The sequence below is a fragment of the Apium graveolens genome, chromosome 6 (assembly GCF_009905375.1).
Source record: "Apium graveolens cultivar Ventura chromosome 6, ASM990537v1, whole genome shotgun sequence".
NCBI lineage: Eukaryota > Viridiplantae > Streptophyta > Magnoliopsida > Apiales > Apiaceae > Apium > Apium graveolens.
Genome location: NC_133652.1, coordinates 115,947,615 through 115,972,658, shown reverse-complemented (window position 1 = coordinate 115,972,658; position 25,044 = coordinate 115,947,615).

Here is a 25,044-nt window from a genome sequence, read left to right as displayed (position 1 = left end):
CAGATAGACTCTTGTGTATCACTTTTGGGATAGATGGCTGTAGCACTGTTGTACTTTTGACCAGATCGAAACTATGTATTTCTCGCATTATATATATTTGTTTCCTTTCAGTTCAGTTCCTTAGTGACGAGATCACTGTTTTTATCATTATTATTACTACACTTCTTATTAGAACTGCCATAAAAATAATAGAATTGCGAGATACATTCTCCCCATTATAAAGACTGTGCAAGGCACAATATTGAGTATGATTGTGACCTAACGTTGATTTTTTTCCCCAATAATTTTTTTTATTATTATCAGTATCATGCCACCAAGAAAGATTGGAACTAGGGCGAACCCTGGATCTGAGGACCAGGGAAGCCGTAACCAGGACGATAGGAACCAGGAACACAGTGAAGAGGAAGATGAAGATTATGTGGAACAAGATGACTCCCTGTGTGAAGAAGAAGAGGAAACATATGATGTTGAGGGATTTGAGATAGAGGCTGAAGAAGGAGAAACTGAGGTTGAGCAACCAGTACCAAACCCAGGCATGGATCCCATGGGCCAGTTCATGCAACTACTAAGGCAGAACTTGGAACGTCAACCCAACCCACCCCCTCAAGGAAATAACAATGCTGTGGCAAACTCTTTCAGGGCTTTTAAGTCCCTTAAGCCCCCTGAGTTCCACGGATCAGCCGACCCAGTTGAGGCAAGGGCATGGTTAAAGGAAATGGAGAAATCCTTTGAGATTTTGAGTACCGATGAGGCACAGAAGACTGTATTTGCTACCTACCTTGTGAAAGGAGATGCCAACTACTGGTGGGAGGCCAAGAAAAACATGGAGACATATGCTATCATAACCTGGGAGAGATTCAGTCAGTTATTTCTGGGGAAGTATTTCCCGAGATTTATGGAAAACCAGATGGAGCTCAAGTTCCTGGAGCTAAAGCAGAATAACTTATATGTAGCAGAGTACGAAGTGAAATTTACTGAGTTATCAAGGTTTGTGCCGGAATTTGTGAGCACCGAGGAAAAGAAAGCTAGGAGGTTTCAGCAGGGACTGAAACTGTGGATTCAGAATAGGGTGGCAATCCTTGAGCTTACGGATTATGCCACTCTGGTGCAAAAGGCAATAATTATAGAAGCCGGAAGTGAACAGATGCAGAAGGAAAGAGAGAAGAAGGGAATAAAGAGGAAAAGTATGAGCATGGGTGGAGGTTCCGCAGGAAGGAGCTTCCCAACTAGATTTAATCGAGGAGCAGTGTCCCTACCGGGAAAGAACACTGGGTTTAAGCGGCCAATGAGCATGAGTGTGAGCCAGAGCGGCCAGAAGTCAAGAATGTCCTATTCCAACCAGTCTCGACCCCCATTGCCAGCCTGTAACACTTGTGGAAGGATGCACACTGGGGAGTGTAAAGGAAAGCCAGTTCCTTCTTTAAGTACGGCCGGGAAGGTCACTATTCAACTAAGTGCCCTTCATCAACCCCTGCCGTCAATCCAACCACCACTTGTCATCAGTGTGGACGCTCGGGTCATTAGAAGAGGGAATACCCAATGAACAAACCAGCAGCTTCAGGAGCCAGCAGGGCTGCCTCCAATAAGCCACCTACTGCGAGGACTTTCAACATGACTGTCCAGGATGTTATGAAAGACTCAGATGTGATAACAGGTACCCTTTCTCTAAATTCAGTCAGTGCAAACGTTTTATTTGATTCGGGAGCAACTAAATCTTTTATATCAAAGGACCTTGCGCGTAAGTTAAGACTTAAGGCTGAACCCTTGATAGAACCCTTACAAGTAGAAATAGCCAATCATGAAATTATTCCTGTTAACCAGATTCACCCCGCTTGTGAGTTAGGCATAGGGGATCAATCTTTTAGTGTTGATCTGATTCCTTTTAAATTAGGGGAGTTTGATATAATTTTGGGAATGGACTGGCTATCTAGCAATGATGCTCAAATAGACTGTAAGGGGAAGAAAGTTAAGTTAAATATCCCAGGAAAAAAAGAAGTAATATTTAGAGGAAAGAGGCAGACGCAGAAATTTTTGACTATGGCCCAGGCCAGAAGGATGCTACGAAAAGGAAATGAGGCTTACCTAGCCTATGTGGTGGACACGCAGAAGGAGGTGCCCAACTTGCAAGATATTCCAGTAGTCAACAAATTTGAAGATGTATTCCCACAAGACCTTCCGGGATTACCACCCGATAGAGTGATTGAATTTGCTATTGAGTTGGCCCCAGGGACGGCGCCAGTTTCAAAAGCACCTTACCGGTTAGCCCCATTAGAAATGAAGGAATTAGCTACCCAATTGCAGGAACTCTTGGATAAGGGTATGATAAGACCCAGTGTGTCTCCGTGGGGAGCACCAGTTTTATTTGTTAAGAAGAAAGATGGGAGCATGAGGCTGTGCATCGACTATCGAGAGTTGAACAAGCTAACCATAAAGAACAGGTACCCGTTACCTAGAATAGACGATCTGTTCGACCAGCTAAATGATGCTGTTTATTTTTCCAAGATTGACCTGAGGACTGGATATCACCAACTAAAGATTAAACCCGAAGATATTCCCAAGACAGCGTTCCGTACCAGGTATGGGCATTATGAGTTCTTGGTAATGTCCTTTGGATTAACCAACGCCCCAGCGGCTTTCATGGACTTAATGAATAGAGTATTTAAGAAGTACTTGGATAAGTGTGTGATAGTTTTTATCGATGATATTTTAATCTTCTCAAGGATTGAGGAAGAACATGCAGAGCATTTGAGGATAGCTCTAGGAATACTCAGAGAGGAACAGTTATTTGACAAATTCTCGAAGTGTGAATTCTGGCGGAATGAAGTACAGTTTTTAGGACATGTGATCAATAAAGAAGGAGTATTGGCCGACCCCTCCAAGATAGAGGCGGTCTCAAATTGGGAAAGGCCAACCACACCCACAGAGGTAAGGAGTTTCATAGGATTGGCCGGCTACTATCGTAGATTTGTACAGGACTTTGCGAAGATCGCAGCCCCTTTGACACGACTTACTTGTAAGACAGAGAAGTTTGAATGGATGGAGAAATGCGAGAACAGTTTTCAGGAATTAAAGAAAAGGTTGGTAACAGCGCCGGTGTTGGCATTGCCAGACGAAAAAGGAGATTTTGTGATATATAGTGACGCGTCGCACAAAGGATTAGGGTGTGTGCTTATGCAGCACGGTAAAGTGATTGCGTATGCATTGAGACAACTGAAGGAATACGAGATTAGATATCCTACCCATGATCTTGAGCTAGCGGCAATAGTTTTTGCCTTAAAAATTTGGAGGCACTACTTGTATGGACAGAAGTGCGAGATTTTCACAGACCATAAGAGCCTCAAGTACATATTTACGCAGAAAGAGCTCAACATGCGCCAGAGGAGATGGTTAGAGCTAATCAAGGACTATGACTGTGAGATTCTCTATCATCTGGGGAAAGCCAATGTGGTGGCTGATGCCCTTAGTAGAAAGGAAAGACTCAGAATGATAACGACTTCGGAAGAATTGATAAGGGATTTTGAGAGAATGGAAATAGAAGTAAAGGTAATCGGAACCGGAACTGAAAAGCTTTTTGAGATCTCAATGCAGCCAGAGTTATTGGAAAAGATCAGATTGTGCCAAGAGAAAATAATGAATGAAGGTAGAGAGTCAATGACTGGAGAGGAGATCCATACTGAGAAAGATGATAAAGGGATAATGAGGTACTCCTACCGGATTTGGGTTCCGAACGTTCAAGAGCTTAAAGATGAGATTTTGGATGAAAGCCATAGTTCAAGGTATTTAATTCACCTGGGAAGCACCAAGATGTATAGGGATTTGAAGGAGTATTACTGGTGGCCCAACATGAAGAGGGACGTAGCAGAATGGGTAAGCAAATGTTTGACTTGCCAAAGAGTAAAGGCAGAGCATCAGAGACCCAGTGGACTTTTACGACCCCTGGAGATTCCCGAATGGAAATGGAAACAGATAGCCATGGATTTTGTTGTCAGCTTACCAAGGACGAAGGCCAACCATAATGCCATATGGGCGATCATAGACCGACTGACAAAGTCAGCTCATTTCATTCCTATCAATGAGAGATACACCGTCGATAGACTGGTGGACATTTACCTTAAGGAAATAGTGACGCGACATGGAGTCCCAGCGTCCATTGTCTCAGACCAAGACCCCAGATTCAACTCCAGATTTTGGAGGAGCTTTCAAGAATGTGCGGGGACCAAGTTAAATATGAGTACCGCGTACCATCCCCAGACGGATGGGCAGAGTGAAAGGACCATCCAGACACTAGAGGATATGTTGAGAGTCTGTGCAATAGACTTTAAAGGAAGTTGGGATGATCATTTGCCATTGATCGAGTTTTCTTATAACAATAGCTTTCATGCTAGCATCGGAATGCCGCCTTATGAGGCCCTGTACGGAAGAAGGTGTCGATCTCCCTTATACTGGGATGAAGTAGGAGAGCAGAAGATGCTCGGACCCGAGGTGGTCCAAAGGACCAAAGACATAGTGGATCTCATCAGAGGACGGCTGGTAGCAGCCCAAGACAGACAGAAGAAATATGCAGACCTAGCCCGAAAGGACAAGGAGTATGAAGTAGGGGACTTAGTACTACTAAAAGTATCCCCTTGGAAGGGGTTAATGAGATTTGGGAAGAAAGGAAAACTAAGCCCAAGATACATTGGACCTTTTGAGATATTAAGACGGATTGGAAAGTTAGCGTACGAGCTAGCCTTACCCCCTAACTTGCAACAAGTTCATAATGTGTTCCATGTGTCAATGCTAAGGAAGTATCATCGGGATGCCAGACACATAGTGGAGTACGAGCAGGTGGATATGCAACCAGATCTGACTTATGTGGAGAAGCCAGTAAGGATTATAGATAAAAAGGAGCAGGTGCTTCGGAACAAAGTGATCAAGCTAGTCAGAGTACTATGGTAGAATCATAATGTGGAAGAATCAACTTGGGAACTAGAGAGCGCAATGCTAGAAAAGTACCCCCATTTGTTTTCTATTTGATTCCGGGACGGAATCCTTTTAAGGAGGGGAGACTGTAATAACCTCCAAAATTTTGAACATTTTGTAACCCTTATGAATAGTGTTTTTGCTGAATGAGAAAATTTTTCATGCCACACTATGTAGGGGTTCTGTTATGGATATTATGAGATTTTATTAGTACTCTGTATGGTATATAAGTGTATGTAAAGATCGTCAGAATCCAATTCCGAACACTTTGATTTTTCCCGGAAATCCACTAGATACGGAAAGAATTGAGTATAAGGTAACAGGATAAAAAGGATTTAAATAAAAGGATTATAAGAGAGGATCATAAAAGAATTATAATATATTGAGAAAGGTTAAGGAAACCCAAGTAATAAGATCCCGGGTATGATCCCTCAAACGATAAACGAAAATGAAAGTTAAGCGAACCGTATAACAGATCAGCGGTCATTAGGCAAACAATTAGGAAGTTAATCAAGGAGGTTAGGGATGATGAGGTCATCCAACCAATAAGGAGATGGCAAGTAAGAGATGATGACACAATAAGGTGATGTAAGCATGACATAGGGAGGGAGGAGGTGTGGTTGGTTTATAACCACACAAAGACAAGGTTAATAAGGTAATTAACCAAAAATCCAAACAAAACTACATCCACCAAGCCAAAACAAATCATTTCATCAAAAAAAAAATTTTATTTCTCTTCACCAAGAAGCTTGCTCTCGGCTTTTCCCCATTTTCAAGAAGAAAATTTTCAAAATCCAAGTTCCAAGCTTCCTAAATTGGTAAGATAATTCTCTAGTACTCCTTATACATAGTTATGGCTATCCCATGAGTTTAAGCCTCCAATTCATTCTCAATCTTCTCCAAGAAATCAATGAAGAAGACAATGAATAGTGATTTCAAGGTTTTTAACTTGATTTTTCTTGTTTTTCCTTTAAGATCCAAGCATCCTAAAGACATCTCAAGGCTTCTTAAGGCTTCCTAGCTACTCACATCACTTCAAGGAAGGTATATCATCTCCAAACCCTAGCTTTACTTTGTATGTTAGGATGATTTTGATTGTTATGGTAATAGAGTAGCTTAATGCTTGTTGGTTTAGAGTTTGGGTTGGAATGGTGGTGAATTGAATGTTGAAATCTTATGGTTTGGTTAAAGGACTTAAGTATAGTTTAAATTCAAGTTTAAGAATAAGTATAATTGTTAATATTGAGTTGATTAGGGCTGTTATGATGTAGTGTGGATGGATGTTGGTTGTATGAATGAATTGGGATTGATTGGTGGTTGAATTGGAATGGTATAAAATTGGGAAATCGCGTAAACATAGTCGTTGTAATGTCCGATTTACTTTAGACTGCTTTTGTTCATAACATTAGGACCCGAGAACTCCCTGCTAGTTTTTTACCATTTCCGTGATTAGATAGTTCATGTTACGAGCTTCGTTTTGATATGTGGTTCATTTGATTCCGATGTACGGTTTAGGAGAAACGGCCGTTTTAAGTAACGACGTTTCGCGAACGAACCATTACCCCTCGCCTTACTTTGAAACATAGGTTAAAGACCTTAAAGGACTAATTGGAGTATGAAACATTTATTTAAAGTGTAATAGGCAGTTGATAAGACACTCGCGAAAGAATCGCCTTAAAACTCGTAATGGTTAATTTATTAAAAATGGTGGAGCCGAGGGTACTCGAGCGACTTAAGAGAATCAGTAAGCGCAAAGCGAGCGTTAGAGTCTAATTTGGTTAAAGTATAGATTTACAAGTGACTTTGGGTTAATTCCAACTTATATGTTGTTTATAGGTTACCGGACTCGTCCCGAGCCATTTGTAACCCCCAGTCGCTCAGGCAAGTTTTCTACCCGTATAACTGTTGTTGTGATGTATATGTGTATATGCATGATCTTGCGATAAATGCATATTTGTTATTAGCAAATTCTTGCGATATATTGTAGCATGTGATATGGTATATATGCATGCCTGTTTCATATTCTTGATTTATATATCTGTTGGTTTAATGCTTATAGTTGCATAATACCTATGCTAGAGATAAGTGGTATTTGAGTATACCCTTAGTATAGGAGATCACAGGGTGAACTTTTTCTAAAACCGGGAGGCGAGGCTCCCGAGTATAATATATATTTATATATATATATGGAATAGTTTTTAAAACTATTAATCGAATAAGGTTTATTCGATAACTTTATTTTATTTAATGAATATTATTTCGAATATTCATTCGAGGGCTTATGACTCAGTTTATTTTATTATTTGAATATTATTTGAATATTCATTTGAGGATCTATGACTCCGAATATTTGCTGAGATATATACTTTATTTTATTGAAGAATAATGTGTCAATAATCAAACTTATTTTTGATTATTCAAATAAAGATAGTACTTTCGAATAAGTATATCTTGGTTATTTAATACTCGTTTCAAGTATAAGTTTTACAGCTTCTACTTCAATTATTTTTATAAGGATTATCATTATGGGAATATTATTTAAATAATAATATTCATATATTTTCTAATATATCGGGACTGATTAACTTTATTAAATCAGCAGTATTCCAAACACTCTTTAAAGTGTTTTCGAGTCTTCAAAATGATTTTTAAAAGTTAGAGCGGATCCCAAAACTCATTTTTATATCTAAGATCTTCCTTTCAAAGGGGATTTAAATATTCGCTCAAAACCTGGGGGATCTGGCTCAGTGGTGTATTTTACATTCGCAACGAGGTTGCTATTTTGATAAATTAATTGATTACTTACCCAACGTTCGGGAAGTAAGTCCATCTATCGAGTCGGCATAAGCAACATGGGCTCAGTGGGCGTCCATGATAGTGTAAGTGGCTCAGTGGGAGTCCATCAAATGCGTAAGTGGCTGAGTGGCAGTCCAACATAAGGCCCTATTACGGCCAGGGTGATGACCAGTGGGGAATTCGTCCATCTACTAGTAGAAAAGGTTACTTATTGGTATCTTTGCCTGATCAGCAAGATATCGGGTTTATGCCACAATTCTTTTTCCTTCCAAAAATTTATTGGATGTTACAAACTCTGTCCATACTTTTCAGGACAGAGGTTTTCAGGAAATGTATAAAGAAGATGTATATGTAGATATATATATTGGAACTTAATGAAGTATATCATAATTTCATTTCCTTCAATAATACTTCAAAGATTTAATCTATTCAAATCTTGTCTTGTAGTTTCATCCATGTGATGAACTATTGAAAACTGATTATAATTTGAACAGTGGTAGTTCAAGTGGTTTTCTAAAATGATATAAGTAGAGTGAAGTATTTGGTAACTTCATCTTCCTTTAAGCTTATATCGAGTAAGTAATTATCTTACACTTGATAAAGGTTTTCAGTAAGTAATCTATTTAGATACTTGCATTATTGATTACACTATATATTATCTTGCGAGCTGTAATGCTCACTCTTGCTTTATTTCTTCATCACACAACAACAGTTAGGAAAGATGGCCAGGCTCAAGCAGACCCAGCGCAAGAGCGTGGGAAGCGCCCCGCGCCTTCCCGTTGAGATCGTAGCTGATATAGCTACAGAGGTAGATCTATCTGTAGATCAGGCATTCTACTTTTGAGAATCAATTATGTATAATTATAACTTGTGGTAGATAATGGCAATTAACTGTAAACTTATCAAGTAATTATTTTGGGTTGTAATAACTTTTAATTGTGGATTCAAGGACTTGTACTTATTTCAATTTCATCTCTGAGACTATGACGTGTTGTGGTGTGTGTTAGTGTGGGGTCACAGTATGAGGTTGTTTATTATTAATTAAGTTAAGTGATAATTGTGGAAAGAAAGACCGTGACGACCCGGATCCCTGACCCCGGATCTGGGGGTGTTACACCTGTTCCTAATGCTCCTAGAAAGAAATGTTATAACTGTGGAAACTCTAACCATCTTGCTTCTTTTTGCAGGAAAATAAAGATATAAACTCTTTACCTCCTAAATCAGGAGTTAAGAGTCAGTCTGTTAGGTTTAAACCACAAAATCCTTGTTTTCATTGTGGTAGTTTATGACATTCCATTTATGCTTGTAAGGAATATCATAGTTTATACTATGATTATTATCAAATAAAACCTTCTTTGAAGAAAGTTAGTGTAATTCTATCTAGTGTAAAGTCTGATGCAAAGTCTGATATAAATTCTGATAAACAACATGTTAGCATAAACTCTGAAACTAAATCCGCTGCAAATGCTAACAAACTTAATAAGGCCAAAGGATCCAAGCAAGTCTAGGTCCTTAAAACTAACCAATAGTGGTCTTTGTGATTGCAGGGCAATAGGAAAAACATCCTAGTTCTGGACAGTGGATGTTCAGGACATATGACTGGAAATAAAGCCCTGCTATCAGACTTTGTGGAGAAAGATGGCCCATGAGTTTCTTATGGAGATGCCAAAATGGGAAACACTCTGGGATATGGCAATATCAATCTTGGGAATGTCATCATTGAAACAGTAGCTCTTGTCTCAGGACTTAAACACAATATGCTAAGTGTGAGTCAAATCTTTGACAGAGGTTATCATGTGGATTTCTTTGAAGAACACTGTGAAGTTGTAATTAATTCTACAGGAAAAGTGGTTCTGAAAGGTTACAGGCATGGTAACATATATAAAGCCAGACTTTCAACAAATTCTAATGGTTCTGCAATCTGTCTGTTAAGTAGAGCATCAATTGAAGAAAGCTGGAACTGGCACAAGAGACTCTCTCATTTAAAATTCAACAACATAAATGAGCTAGTAAAGAAAGATCTTGTGAGAGGACTGCCAAAATATATATTTGCTCCTGATGGCCTTTGTGATTCATGTCAAAAGGCAAAACAAAGAAAATCTTCATTCAAGAGCAAAACTGAATCCTCAATTCTTGAGCCTTATCACCTACAGTATGTTGATCTATTTGGTCCAGTCAATATCATGTCAATTGCAAAGAAGAAATATGCTATGGTTATAGTGGATGAGTTCACAAGATACACTTGGGTGTATTTCTTGCACAAGAAGAATGAAACTGCATCTACTCTAACTGATCATGTCAGACAACTGGATAAGTTGGTTAAAGATTCTATTAAAATAATAAGAAGTGATAATGGCACTGAGTTCAAGAATTCAATCATGGAAGAGTTCTGCAAAGAGCATGGAATTAAGCTGGAATTTTCTGCACCTGGAACTCCACAGTAAAATGGAGTTATAGAAAGAAAGAACATGACTCTCATTGAAGCTACACGAATTATGCTTGATGAAGCAAAGCTTCCAAACTACTTTTGGGCTGAAGCTGTGCAGGCTGCTTGTTTTACACAGAATGCTACACTCATAAACAAGCATGGAAAAAGACCATATGAGATGATGAAGAAAAAGAAGCCAAATCTGAAATACTTTCATGTATTTGGATGTAAGTGTTTTGTTCTTAAGACTCATCCTAAACAGCTGTCAAAATTTGATCTAAAAGCTGATGAAGGAATTTTTGTTGGATATCCACTTTCCACAAAAGCCTTCAGAGTCTACAATTTAAGAACAAGGGTTGTCATGGAATCTATCAATGTATCTTTTGATGATAAAAAGTTTACTGGACTTGAAGATTTCAATGATCATGATCAGCTGAGATTTGAAAATGAAGATTTAAATTCTGATTTTGTAAATTCTGATGGCTTAGATCCTGATCCTGTAATTTCTGACGGTTTAAATTCTGATGTCATTGAAACTATGGTAACTAATCCAAGGAAAAATGCACCTGTTCAGGGGGAGCAAGCTGAAGATCCTACCACAACTCAAGACTCTCAAGAAGTATCAGAACCTGTCACTGGTTTTTCAAGTTTTGATTCATCAAGTTCCGATGAGCCAAATTCTGATAATTCTGGAAACTCTGGTTCTTCAAATCCTGAAGGATCCAACTCAAATTCTGAAGTCTCAGAGAGCATATCTACAGGGGGAGCATCAGAAAATACTGATGGAGATAGCATGGATTATGAGGGAGGATCCAGTTGTAATAACCCCAATTTTTGGAATTTTTGAAACCCTTATGAATAGTGTTTTGCTGATTATGCTGAATAAGAAAACTTTTCATGCCACACTATGTAGGGGCTCTTTTATTGATCTTCTGGGATATTATTAGTACTCTATATGATAAATAAGTGTATGTAAAGATCGTTAGAATCCAAATTCGAACACTTTGATTTTTCCCGAAAATCTACCAGATACAGAAAGAATTGAGTATAAGGTAACAGAATAAAAATGATTTAAATTCAAGGATTAAAAGAGAGGATCATGAAAGGAATATAATGTATTGAGACAGGTTAAAGAAACCTAAGTAATAAGATCCCGGGTATGATCCCTCAAACGATAAACGAAAACGAAAGTTAAGCGAACCGTATAACAGATCAGCGGTCATTAGGCAAGCAATTAAGAGTTAATCAAGGAGGTTAGGGATGATGATGTCATCAAACCAACAAGAAGAGGACAAGTGTGGAGGGTGACATCACATGATGACCAAAGCATGACATAAGGGAAAGAATGGTGGTTGATTTATAACCACATAATTTTTCATGGTTAAAAATGATTAAAACAAAACAAAAGTCAACCAACCAAGGCAAATCAAAACAAATCACAAAAAACACAAAAGCTCTTCCCTTTTCTTCATCAAGCTCTCGGCCAAAATAAACACAGCAACTTCAAACTGCCATATCTCCTTAAATACTCGCTCAAATGTTGTGTTCTATAGCTCGTTGGAAAGGTATTGAGATGGCCTACAACTCTTGGTCACAAGTCTTGTCCAAATAAGCAAGATAACACCCTAATTTTTACAGTTCTTTTAATCGGACTTTTAGAAACTTTAAAGCCTAACTTTGTGTTCTTGATTTCTTTGGAAAGATCAAGCTTGTAGGAGGCTCCATAAGGCTTCCTAGTAACTTTCTACCCTCCAAGAAAGGTATAAATCTTCGCACCCTTTAGTAATAAGTTTGAATGTTGAAGTTTGGAGATGGTTTGGATGGATGAGTAGTAATTTGAATGAGAAGCATGATTCGAGCTTAATTGTTAAGTAGTTTAGTTGAATTTGGAGATGTTATAATATATGATTGGATTGAGATCCTTGAGATTATTATGAATTAAATCAGTAGCATTGATGTGTATCTTGAGTTGTTGTTGATTGGTAGTTGGATTGATATGATTTGGAATGGTAAAAATTTGGGAAATCGCGTAAACATAGCCGTCATAATGTCCGATTTACTTTAGACTGTTTTTGCTCTTAACATCAGGACCCGAGAACTCCCTGTTAGGTTTTAATCATTGCCATGATTAGATAGTTCATGTTACGAGCTTCGTTTTGATATGTGGTTCGTTTGAAGCCGATGTACGGTTTAGGAGAAACGACCGTTTTAAGTAACGCCGTTTCGCGACCGAACCATTACCCTTCGCCTTACTTTGAAACCTTGGTTAAGGACCTTAAATGACTAATTGGGGTTTGAAACATTTATTTAAAGTGGATTAGGCAGTTGGTAAGGTACTCGCGAAAGAATCTCCATAAAACCCTTAATGTTTAATTTATTAAAAATGGTGGAGCCGAGGGTACTCGAGCGACTTAAGAGAATCAGTAAGCGCAAAGCGAGCGTTATAGTCTAATTTGGTTAAAGTATAGATTTACAAGTGACTTTGGTTTAATTCCAACTTATATGTTGTTTATAGGTTACCAGACTCGCCCCAAGCCATTTATAGCCCCCAGTCACTCAGGCAAGTTTTCTACCCGTTATACTATTGTTGTGATGTATATATGTATATGCATTATCTTGTGATAAATGCATGTTGGTTATTTAGCAAATTCTTGCGATATATGGTAGCATGTGATATGGTATATATGCATGCCTGTTCCGTATTCTTGATACATATATCTGTTGATTCAGTTGATAATACCTATGCTAGAGATAAGAGGTATTTGTATATACCCTTAGTATTGGGGACCCAGAGGTGAATATTTTTCTAAAACCGGGAGTCGATGCTCCCGAGTATATTATATATATTTATGTATATATATAGATAGATAGTTTTCAAAACTATTAATCGAATAAGGTTTATTCGATAGCTTTATTTATTTAATGAATATTATTTTGAATATTCATTCGAAGGCTTATGACTCCGTTTATTTTATTTAATGAATATTACTTTGAATATTCATTCGAGGACTTATAACTCGGTTTATTTTATTTAATGAATATTACTTTGAATATTCATTCGAGGACTTATGACTCTGTTTATTCTATTTAATGAATATTATTTGGAATATTCATTCGAGGACCTATGACTCCGAATATTTACTAGTTAATATTCTTTATTCTATTAAAGAATAATGTGTCGATAATCAAACTTACTTTTGATTATTCAAATAAAGATATTACTTTCGTATAAGTATATCTTTGGTCATTTAATATTCATTTCAAGTATAAGTTTTACAACTTCTACTTCAATTATTTTTATAAAGATTATTCTTTATTGGAATATTATTAAAATAATAATATTTAGATATTTTCTAATATATCGGGACTGATTTATTTTAATAAATCAGCAGTACTCCAAACATTCTTAAAAATATTTTTGAGTCTTCAAAATGATTTCTAAAAGTTAGGGCGGATCCCAAAACTCATTCTTTTATATTTAAGATCCTCCTTTTGAAGGGGATTTAAATACTCGCTCAAAACCTGGGGATCCGGCTCTGTGGTGTATTTTACATTCGCAACGTGGTTGCTGTTTTGAGGAAACAATTTGATTACTTGCCCAACGTCCGGGAAGTAAGTCCATCTAATTGAGTCGGCATAAGCGACAGGCCGGGGTACGGTCTATCAAAATGTAAGTGGCTGGGTGGCAGTCCATCAACGCGTAAGAGGTCGGGTGGCGGTCCAGCACAAGGTCCTTATGTGGCCAGGGTGATGACCGGTAGGGAATTCATCCATCTACTAGTAGAAAAGGTTACTTGTTGGTATCTTTGCCTGATCAGCAAGATATCAGGTTTATGCCAAGGTTTTCTCCTTTCCAAATTCATTGGATATTGCAACTCTGTTTATAATTTTCATAACAGAGGTTTTCAAGGAGTGTATGAAATGTATATATATATAGGTGTGTATATATATATCAGGACTTAATGAAGTATCTCGTAACATATTATTTATAATGATATTTCAAAGATTGAATCTATTCAAGTCTTATCTTATAGTCTCATCAGTGTGATGAACTTTTGAAACTAATTATAACTTGAACGGTGGTAGTTCAAGTAGTATTCGGAAAAGATATAAGTATATTGGAGTATCTTATAACTTCATCTTTTAAACTTATATCTACTTAATGATTATCTTATGCATGACAAAGATTTTCAGAAAAACGTTGAGATAAGGTTGGATATATGAGATCACCTTGCAACGATATTTTTATACAGTTATAAACTGGAACTCTGTGTATATTATACATGTCAGAGGATTTCAAAGATTGTGAAAAGTATATATGTACATATACTGAATATTTTGCGACTTGGTCGCGTTAAGATATGAGCTTGGTTCATTTCTTCTTGACCAAGAATTTCATGAGTACTATGAGAATGCTCATATATTGTTAATCATTATACATATTATTTTGGAGGGCTTGTTGCTCACCCTTGCTTTCTTCTTTCATCACACAACAACAGATAGAAAAGATGAACAGGACCAAGCTCCCAATTCGCAAGCGGATAGGAAATGTTCCGCAGTTTCCTATAGGCGTTGATGTCGCTGTAGCTGAGGTATGAACTACCAATAGGCTAGGATTTCAACTTTTGATGTACCAGACTTATGTATCTTTATTAAATGTAATAATGGCAAAGAAATGTAAATCTATTCAGAAACCCTTTTAAGGTGTAATGGCATAAAATTTGGGAATAAAATGACTCGTGTTATTTTTGGATATTCATCTCTGAGACTATAACTTGTGGTGTGTGTGTTTATTATGGGGTCACAGTACAGAGTAGTTGATTGTTTATTAAGATTGGGTGTTATTAAGGGAAATGGAACTCGTGACGACCCGGATCCCCGACCCCGGATTTGGGGGTGTTACACCAGTTCTAGAAATCAACTTCCATCTGCAAGGAAGTGGACCAAATCACATACAACTGACTTAATAATTGGAGATCCTGAAGTAGATGTCAGAACTAGAACTGCAACATCAAATGGATGTCTCTATCATTCCTTTCTGTCTCAGACTGAACCAAGGAAAGTGGATGAAGCTCTTCAAGATGCTGATTGGGTGCAAGTAATGCAGGAAGAGTTAAATGAATTTGAAAGAAATAAAGTCTGGACCCTAGTGCCAAGACCAAAGAACAGATCAATTGTTGGCACAAAATGGGTGTTCATAAATAAAACTGACAGTGATGGCATAATTACAAGAAACCAAGCAAGGATGGTTGTTAAATGCTACTCTCAACAGGAGGGTATTGATTATGATGAAACATTTGCACCAGTTGCTAGATTGGAAGCCATAAGAATCTTCTTGGCTTATGCTGCTCACAAGAAGATTAAAGTCTTTCAAATGGATGTGAAAAGTGCTTTTCTCAATGGAGAATTGGAAGAAGAGGTATATGTTGAACAACCTCCAGGATGTGTAGATCCATAAATTCCTAATCATGTCTACAGACTTGATAAAGCACTTTATGGCCTTACGCAAGCTCCAAGAGCATGGTATGAGACTTTAGCTCAATTCCTTCTGGAAAGTGGATTTAACAGAGGCACAATTAATAAAACACAGTTCTATCTCAACCATGGAAAGGAATTACTTTTGGTACAGACATATGTTGATGATATCATCTTTGGTTCTACAAATGTCAAACTCTATGAAAGGTTCGCAAAGCTAATGCAGTCAAGATATTAAATGAGTATGATGGGAGAACTTAGTTATTTTTGGGACTTCAAGTCAAGCAAACTGTAGAAGGTACTTTCATAAATCAATCCAAGTACACCAGAAATTTACTCAAGAAATTTGGAATGCAAGACAGTTCAACTGTATCCACTCCCATGGCCACTGCAACCAAGTTAGATAAAGATACTGAAGCATCAGTACATATTACTAACTATAGAGGTATGATTGGCCCTTTATTCTATTTAACTACAAGTAGACCTGATATCATGTATACTACCTGTCTTTGTGCAAGATTTCAGGCTGATCCAAAAGAACCTCATTTAATAGTTGTGAAAAGAATTTTTAAGTACCTCAAGGGTACAACTGATCTAGGATTGCGGTATCCTAGAGAATCAGATTTTAAGCTAATAGGTTACTCAGATGAAATTTTGCAGGATGCAAAATAGATAGGAAAAGCACTAGTGGAAGTTGCCAATTTCTTGGAGGCAGATTGGTTTCTTGGTTTAGCAAGAAACAAAAATCAATTTTCACATCAACTGCAGAAGCTGAATATATTGCTGCAGGAAGCTGTTGTGCACAGATTCTTTGGATAAAGAATCAGTTACTAGACTATGGGTTAGAATTTTCTAAAATACCTATTTACTATGATAATCAAAGTGCTATTGCTATGACAGGTAATCCAGTTCAAAACTCAATGACAAAGCACATCAGTATTAGGTACCATTTCATAAGAGAACATGTGATGGAAGGTATAGTAGAATTGCATTTTATTCCAACAGATCAACAACTGGCAGATATCTTCACAAAACCACTATGTGAAGCTACTTTTACAAGACTGGTAAATGAACTTGGAATGGTTCAAGGTTCTTTCTCAAAATCTGCTTAGTTTTTGTTCTCATGCATCAGACTTTATGATCAGTGTTTACAGATTGTCTTATCTCTATGTAATATGTGCTTAAATTGTAAAATATTAAATACTGATTATTATCTGATGTAATCATATATACTCTGATAGTGTTTTGAATGTTCTGTGACTATTCAATCCAATGAGAATTACTGTGCTAGATGCTAACCTAGTAGTCTTTAACATACTAGAAATCCCATATTTGAATTAGTTGTTTATGTGGAAATTCATTAGCACAAGCAAATTCTAATGATTGAGCTCAGTCAAATTTACTTTGTGTATCTTATTACTAAGTCACAAATTAGATTCTTGCTTCTTATCTGTCAAATTCTGATGTCAGAAAATCTTAAGGATGAACCACGTGCTTGATAAGCCTCATTTATCTAAAGAAAGGAAAAGAAAAGAAAATTAAAGTGAGGTACTCCTTTGAGATCTAGAGTAAATATGTGAAAGGGAAGACCCAAGTGCATTGCTGGTATTAAGTTATAAGCATTAGAAAAGTAAATAAATTTTTCTTGGTGACTTTTCACATTCTCTGATTACTGGAGAAATACTCTGATAATAGCATAAATTCTGATAGCAGTTGTGACTCACTTACACTGAGAAACCACTGTAAAAAGAATGTTAAAAGATGTATAAAATAAGCACAAATAGTTGAGGTGAACTCTTGCATAAATTTATTCTAAAGTAGACTTCAAAATTAAAGACAGATTTTAAGCATTTTTCTTAGTTATGCCTTATTTCCAAGATATACTGAAGTTTATCAGACTTTAATCTTTATCTGAACATTTGCAAATGCACACACTCTCACTCCATGCGAATGATGAAAATTACTGTGGTGATTAAGTTGTTTTTGACAAACAGTTAAGTATTATTTCCATAAATTCCGAGGACAAGTTCTGATAAAAGTTCTGATGATTAAACTCTGAAGAAATAAGTCAGTATTTGTATGAAGAATCACAGAAACAAACACTCACTGTTTGAGTACAGAAGCCATATTCTGATGACTGTTAAGTTCTTATAATAGTCAAGTTCTGATGCAAATTCTGATGTTTACGTGGCATTATTTAATTACTTGGCTTAGTTTTATTATTTACAGTAACGATCATATTTTATTAGAATATATTTAAGTGAGATAAAAACAGTCATAATCAATTGGTTCGTGGGAAATATGTTTGCCTTGAAAAACTGCATGTGCACAATAATTACTGCTTATTTCTCGTGCCCACCAATTACTGCTTTAACTATTTACTGGCTGACAGGTGTAAAGTGTCTGTTTTACTTCCAAAGAGAGCTGTTGAGTGGAGACAGTATATATATGGGACTTAAAAGATTTTACAATCTTTTACCTACTTTCTAGTTCTTTTCTTATCTCTATTATTCTCTCTCTTACTAATATTCTCTAAAGCTCTATTTCTCACAGGCATTTCTACACACAATTTTCTCACTTATTTCTCTACATGACTTCACTTCATGGCTATTCTTTCTAAGGATGAAGCTCTGATGGAGCTTCACTTCATCCAAGATTTTTTATCTCGAAGTGAAATTGGGTGTACATTAACCCAACCAGAAGCACTCTCAGGAACTCAAGTACTGGAGTTTTGGAGGAGTGGTGTATATGATGATGGTGGTTCAAAAGAATCCCCTAGTATTATTTTCACAACAGGGGAGGATGAACATGTGGTGATTGTGTCTACAGTTCGCCAAGCTCTACATCTGCCAGAAGATTGCACTTTTAATTCAATAGTTGAGGAACCAGATCTTCAACAGATGATGGCCAATCTTGGCTATGAGAAAAGTTTGACAAAGCTTGGACAATTGAAGAGGCCCCACATCAGGAGGGAGTGGAGTTTCTTTTTCGACTGCATCACAAAGGCCTTTGTCAACAAGTGCTCCAATTTTGATGTTATACCCATATGAGTCAGGAAATCGGGTATGCTCTCTTAAATCAAACACATTTTGATTATGCAAGTGCTATTTTAGGATTGTTAGGTGATAGGATGACAGAAGATAGGAACACAGTTTATTTTTCTAGATTCTGTCAGCTTATATACAGTTTATGTTGCTCTGATGCACCCCAACTAGCCAGTGAATTGATTGAACCCTTTAAACTTGCTAAAAGGGCCTTCACTGACTTATTATCTACTGATAATAAGAAGACTGTACTAAGACCCCTATAAATTCCCATATCTGTCAAACAAGTTTTAGTAAACTCTGATCCTCACAAATACAGTGCTATATGTTAGGAATATGTGTATTAGTTTGATGATAAGTTAAACAAAACACTTAAGTAGAAATCTAGTGTTTGTAGCCTCAACGGATAAGACCATCTTGGCTATCCGTTAAAAGAGTAGCTTTACTTAGAAATAAGTTTAGTATTGTAGCACATTTCATTCTCTGGATTCAAGTTATAATTCTTAGATGTTGTAGGAAATTATCAGTCATGTTGACTACTAGTGGATATGCAAATAGGAGGGCTAATTGTAAATATTTCATGCCTTGTAATTTTGTATAAGTGAAGAAGTATCAACTGATATTGAAGACCTTCAGCGGATAAGAAACAAAGCTTCAACGGATGTCTCTAAAGCTTCAATGGATGTCTCTAAAGCTTCAACGGATAATATCCATCAACGGATAAGTGCTTCAACGGATAAAGACTTCAACTGATAATGCATCAACGGATAAAGCTTCAACGGATAAAGCCTCAATGGATAAGGCATCAACGGATGAAAGCTTCAACAGATGCTTAGTTCATTAGCAGTTGATAGTGACAATTCATAAGCTGACAGAGGCACATGGGTTGACAGAGACAAACTGGAATATGGAAGCCTCTAGGAGGAATCAAGAAAATGCAGCATTTCCATTCTGGTGCAAACAAGGAAGTATTCAAAGATTAACAGCTAAGCCTAAATTGCATTGGATAGAGAAATGAAGAAGAAACATGTGAAAATCCTTTTTAATTGTATTTTACAGTTTTGTCTTCACTTGTAAACTTGGTGATATATAAACCAAGTAGCAGCTAGTAATTAGATGTGAATTTTCCAGAGCTGTTTAGAAAAATCCAGAGAGAAAATCATCTAGTTTATACTAGGAAGCAGCTGTGATTTAATTCTTTGAATCACAGATTTTCTGAAATAACACATCTCTGGTGGAACAACAAATCCACCAGAAAAGTTTTTAAGTTCTCTGTGTTCTCTACATTTGTGTTTGAATATATATATCTGTTTGTATTAGCTTCAAGCCATTCACACACATTTGCTCACTAAAACACTTAGCCTTAGAAACTACTCAAAACTTGAAAAAGTTTTTAGATTTACATTCAACCCCCCTTCTGTAAATCTCATTGTTAGTCCACTGGGAATAACACTATATATCCTAATGTACAACCAACTCAACCTCCATCAACACCTACCACTACTACACAAACAGCTCAAACTTCTCAACCTCAACCACAACCAACCATCAGAATATACTTCCAACCAGCTCAATCCTCACAACAACCATCAGTACTTACCATCAGAACTTCATCCTCTACGCCTAAAAGAGCAAAGTTTGTTCCTAAGTCTCCACCAAGGAGAAGAAGGATGATTCTTAGGGATGAATCTGATGAAGAAGAGGAGCAAGTCCAGGTTCATTGTTAGGCACAAAACACGCGCTAATAATTCACGCAAGTATACGTGTTCGCAAGTAATATAGAATAATTTCTAGTTCATTCCCACAGAGACTCAGACTAATTATATTTAATTAACACTCACTCACCAATGTATGATTACTTCTCAATGTCAAGACAATAACTCTTTAGGTTGATCAACTAATTATTAACTATAATTAACTGCGAGAATAAAACACTTAATTAATACTTGAATTAACAATATCAAACACACATGAGATCATAACTTCATTATTACTTCCTTCAATAGTTATTTTTATTACCCTTAGCATGTAACGATGATGACATTAATCGAACAACACGAAACTGATAAAAACAAATTTTTGTTGTACTAATACCATTCTACCAGACATCCACAATTAAGATACAAGTTGAATATGCATCAATTATGTTGAGACCCTATATGTCTACAGAATTTGACAACATAACAATTTAAGCGCAAGTTATTCATTATGATTACACAGGGCAAGTAAAACGGTTAGAGTTACCCACTAATCATGCATACACATAAATGAACCTATGCTAGCATGGCAAGTTCTAAATCTCAAGATCCACTATCGCTTCACAGGAGATTAACAAACTATCTTATATATTCACGATGCACATAATACGAATAAGCACAACCTATGCTAGATATCATACAATCATCACACACCAAGGTATCAAACAACTAACTAAAGAACTCCATAGTAAATCCGTTACGACCCCATGATCATGATTAGCCCATGATAGAAGTCATCATCACCATGGGTTCATATGAAAACTTGAATATGACACAGAATATAACTAATAAAAACACTTATTAAAAACCAGAGTACGTCACAAGAGTAATAAGGTTCAAAGTAAAGAAAACTAGCAAACACTGTTACAATGAATAAAAGAATCTCAAGAAAACGTATGCTTCCTCTTCTTCGTTGCGATGTGCTAAAACGGTATTCTTCATTCTCTCCTTGCTCCTTGCTTGATACCATACACTGTGAAACGTCTCTGAAAACTACTTATATAGAAGCCCACAAGAACCAGCCGCCTCAGAAGTCCATCAGAATAAGGATTGTAAAAATCAGTATATAATTTTACGTCCCCGGGCGGCCGCCCCAGCTTCCCGGGCGGGCGCCCCAGCTCCCAAGTGGCCGCCCCAGATCCTGAGCGGGCGCCCAGCAGGTTACTGGAAAAAATAATATTCTGCTCCTGATTTCTGCTGCGTTCTGCTCCCAACTTCCCACAACCAATGCCAAACACTTCCTAGGCTTATTTTCTGATGAAATCTTCCTACATACGCAAGTTATAGCCTGAATGCAAAAACACTAGAAAAACGCATCAAACACATAAAATACTTTATTTCAAGACATCAATTCAAGCCATTATAAGACGTTCTAAGTGGTATAAAATGTCACTTATCACACCCCCAAACTTAAAGTCGATGCTTGTCCTCAAGCATCACAGACTCAAAAATAAAGCAAAAACATGCATGAATGCAATCTACATGAAATGCAACGATCCCCCTCACAATGACTAAACCAACCAACTCATGACATCTCAACAAATAAAATTAGGTAATTAAAGATCAATCAAATCATGCAAACTAACATACAACTAGAAATGTGGTGTGTGCGAATGCTTAACAGATATGCTTCAAAACTAGATCAATTATCATAACTCGATTATCCTCTAGACAATCACATGATTATACGCAGAATAAATTCTAGGCACAAAATGACTTATAACACTTCAAGATCCCTGGAGCTTATTATGGAATCATGCTTTTATTCAACACTACAAATAAATGCTTATTTGACCGTGCAATGAGTGAGGTCAACAAAAGACTTATGCAATGACATCCATTTAGCGAGCGTTAGGTTATCGGATCCCAGACTATAAAAGCCTTAGGTCAATAGGCACAAAGTCCCCTAAGAACTTAATAACTCGAATACCAAAGAGCCCACTCGTGATCAATTATGCATTAAACTTTCTTCTTCTTTTTTTTCTTCTTCTTTTTTTCTTCAAATTTCTGAGCAAGTGCGTCTCGCTCCATCTTGCTCAACCCTAGACTACTCGCATAAAATACGAGCTGACTACTAGCCATTTGACGCCTAGCCACAATTAGCAATGACTTCCAATTTTTACTCCAATTTTTTTTTCATGCCTTTTATCATTAAGAGCCTATCATAAATTCTAAGCATAATCAATAGATTAATTTCAAAAACGATCAAACCATGACAACAATCTAGTCCTTAAGCATACTCTAAGACTTAGTGAAATTACAAATGTTTCTAGCATGCATGTCAACCTACACGATTCAACATTACTCTAACGCTATCACTACACTCGCATCAATATCACACATCAATCGGTAAAGCAACGCAAAAGGGATCATGGTATATGTATGAGCTAAATGACATGATAAATAAAGCTATAAAAAAAACAAAAAAAAACTATATATGGCAAAAATATGTAACTATATGAACTAAACTATCATGAATATGCAACTACATGACATACACACAAATATGCTCCTTAACTACCACCCCCAAACTAAAAATCTTCACTGTCCCCAGTGAAGGCAGTAGAAAGGAACACAGGGTATACCTACTCGGAGAAATCATCATCATCACCCTCAGAGGGTGGAGTTTCAGGAGGCGGATAAGCAGAGTCCTCACCAAAAATGGGCTACTGGATGTCAGCTCCAAGGCCTCTGAAAGCAATCCCAAGTGCGAGGGTGAGCTCTTAATAAAATCTACTCTGCGACTCATACATCGCATCCATCCTCCTCGATAGCCTCCTATACTGAGCATCAACCATCCCTGAACCAACACCTTCCTGGGCTCTAGAAGAGCCTGCCTCATCACGAACCTGACTGGGCCTAGCCATAGTAGCACCAGCTGCTGGACGTCCTCCTGAAAGACAATATCCCAAACCATGCTCTTCGGGCTCTCCACCCGTCCATTCCTGCATCGCATTCAGAGTCGATGAGTCAATAGGAGCAGCCGGCATCTGCAGCTGCTCATAAGAAGGCCAGTGAACTCCAACTGCTCTGCACAGTTTTGTGACAGTAGATGCATAAGGGATGTTGCTTTGAGTCCTCCCCCTCAAAAACTTCAAAATCCCTTGGTAGATGAACTCACCAAGCTCCACATAATATTCCTCATTCAAGATCCCCCTTAACAACCTGGCTCTCTCAACTGTAACCTCATGTGCATGCGAAGAAGGCAAAATATTAGCATAAATAAAGGCATTCCATGCACGTGCATACATGTTCATCGCAACCGCCGGAAAAGAACGATACTCGTTAGATACCATTTTGAACTTCCACACCGTGCCCGGCTGACAGAGAGTAGCACAAATCAAATCCAAATCAAAATCCTCGGGGGTCTTCTCATTTCAGTTCTCCTCCTCGGGCTTCCTTTGTCGCTGCCCAATAACACGGCGAATCACCTCAGGCTGATAATCAACAGTAAGCCCACGTACTAACGTATACCCATTCTTGTCAGCCTTGGCGTTCGCATAAAACTCACGAACCACACTCATTGGAACCGCCTCCGACGACTCACAAAAAGAAATCCACCCTTTTTCCGCAATCATCAGCAATAACTCACCATCCCTCCCTGATGGTAAAAATCCCCCCTTTAGAATCGGCTTAGTCAGAAGCCTAGTATACTCCTCCTCAGCAGCCCTATCCACCAAACGGGGCCTCACAGCAGTTCCCCTCGATGAATAAGCAGTAGGAACGGTGCTGCTGTTATCAATAGTTCGAGATCTCTTAGGTGCCATTGAAACTGAGAAAAAATGTTTGAGAGTTGTGTTTTAAGTGTAGGAGAGAGTTTTGGAGTTGAAAGTATATGGGAGTGTATATGGAGGTGTTGTGTGTATATATAGGATAGGATTTATGTTTAGAATTAGAGTAGGAGTGGGGTTTGTGGGAGAAAAAATGTGGGTTGTGGGTTGTTTGCTGTGGGTTTTTATTTTATTTTGGGTTTTCTGATTTTTTTGGTTTTTTATAAGGCCGAAAAAAATTCTGACAGAAGGGTTCTAGGCGGCCGCCCGGGAATTCCAGGCGGGCGCCCCAGGGGTTTCTGGAAAAAAAAATTCTGCCCAAATTTTCTGAATTTTTTTTTGGGTTTTTAAATATGGTAATAACTTCTAAAGGTTCCTAAAGTCTCAAGTCTTGGGTTGCCTCCCAAGAAGCGCTTTTTTTACATCATTAGCTTGATGTAGAGGAGTTCGATCAAGTTGACAATAAAACGGCACTAACCACTTCCCGGTTTGCCGTGTCCTCATAATAATGCTTCAATCTCTTACCATTTACCTTGAATGCTTGGCCCGGATCGTTCTTAAAAATCTCCACCGCTCCATGCGGAAACACAGTTTTGACGATAAAAGGTCCACACCACCTTGATTTGAACTTCCCAGGAAAAAGTCGAAGACGAGAGTTGAATAAAAGAACTTGTTGCCCCGTCACAAATGACTTAGGAGATAGCTTCCTGTCATGCCACCTTTTTACTTTTTCCTTGTAGATTTTGTTGTTCTCGTACGCTTGAAGTCGAAATTCATCAAGTTCATTTAACTGAAGCATTCGCTTCTTCCCA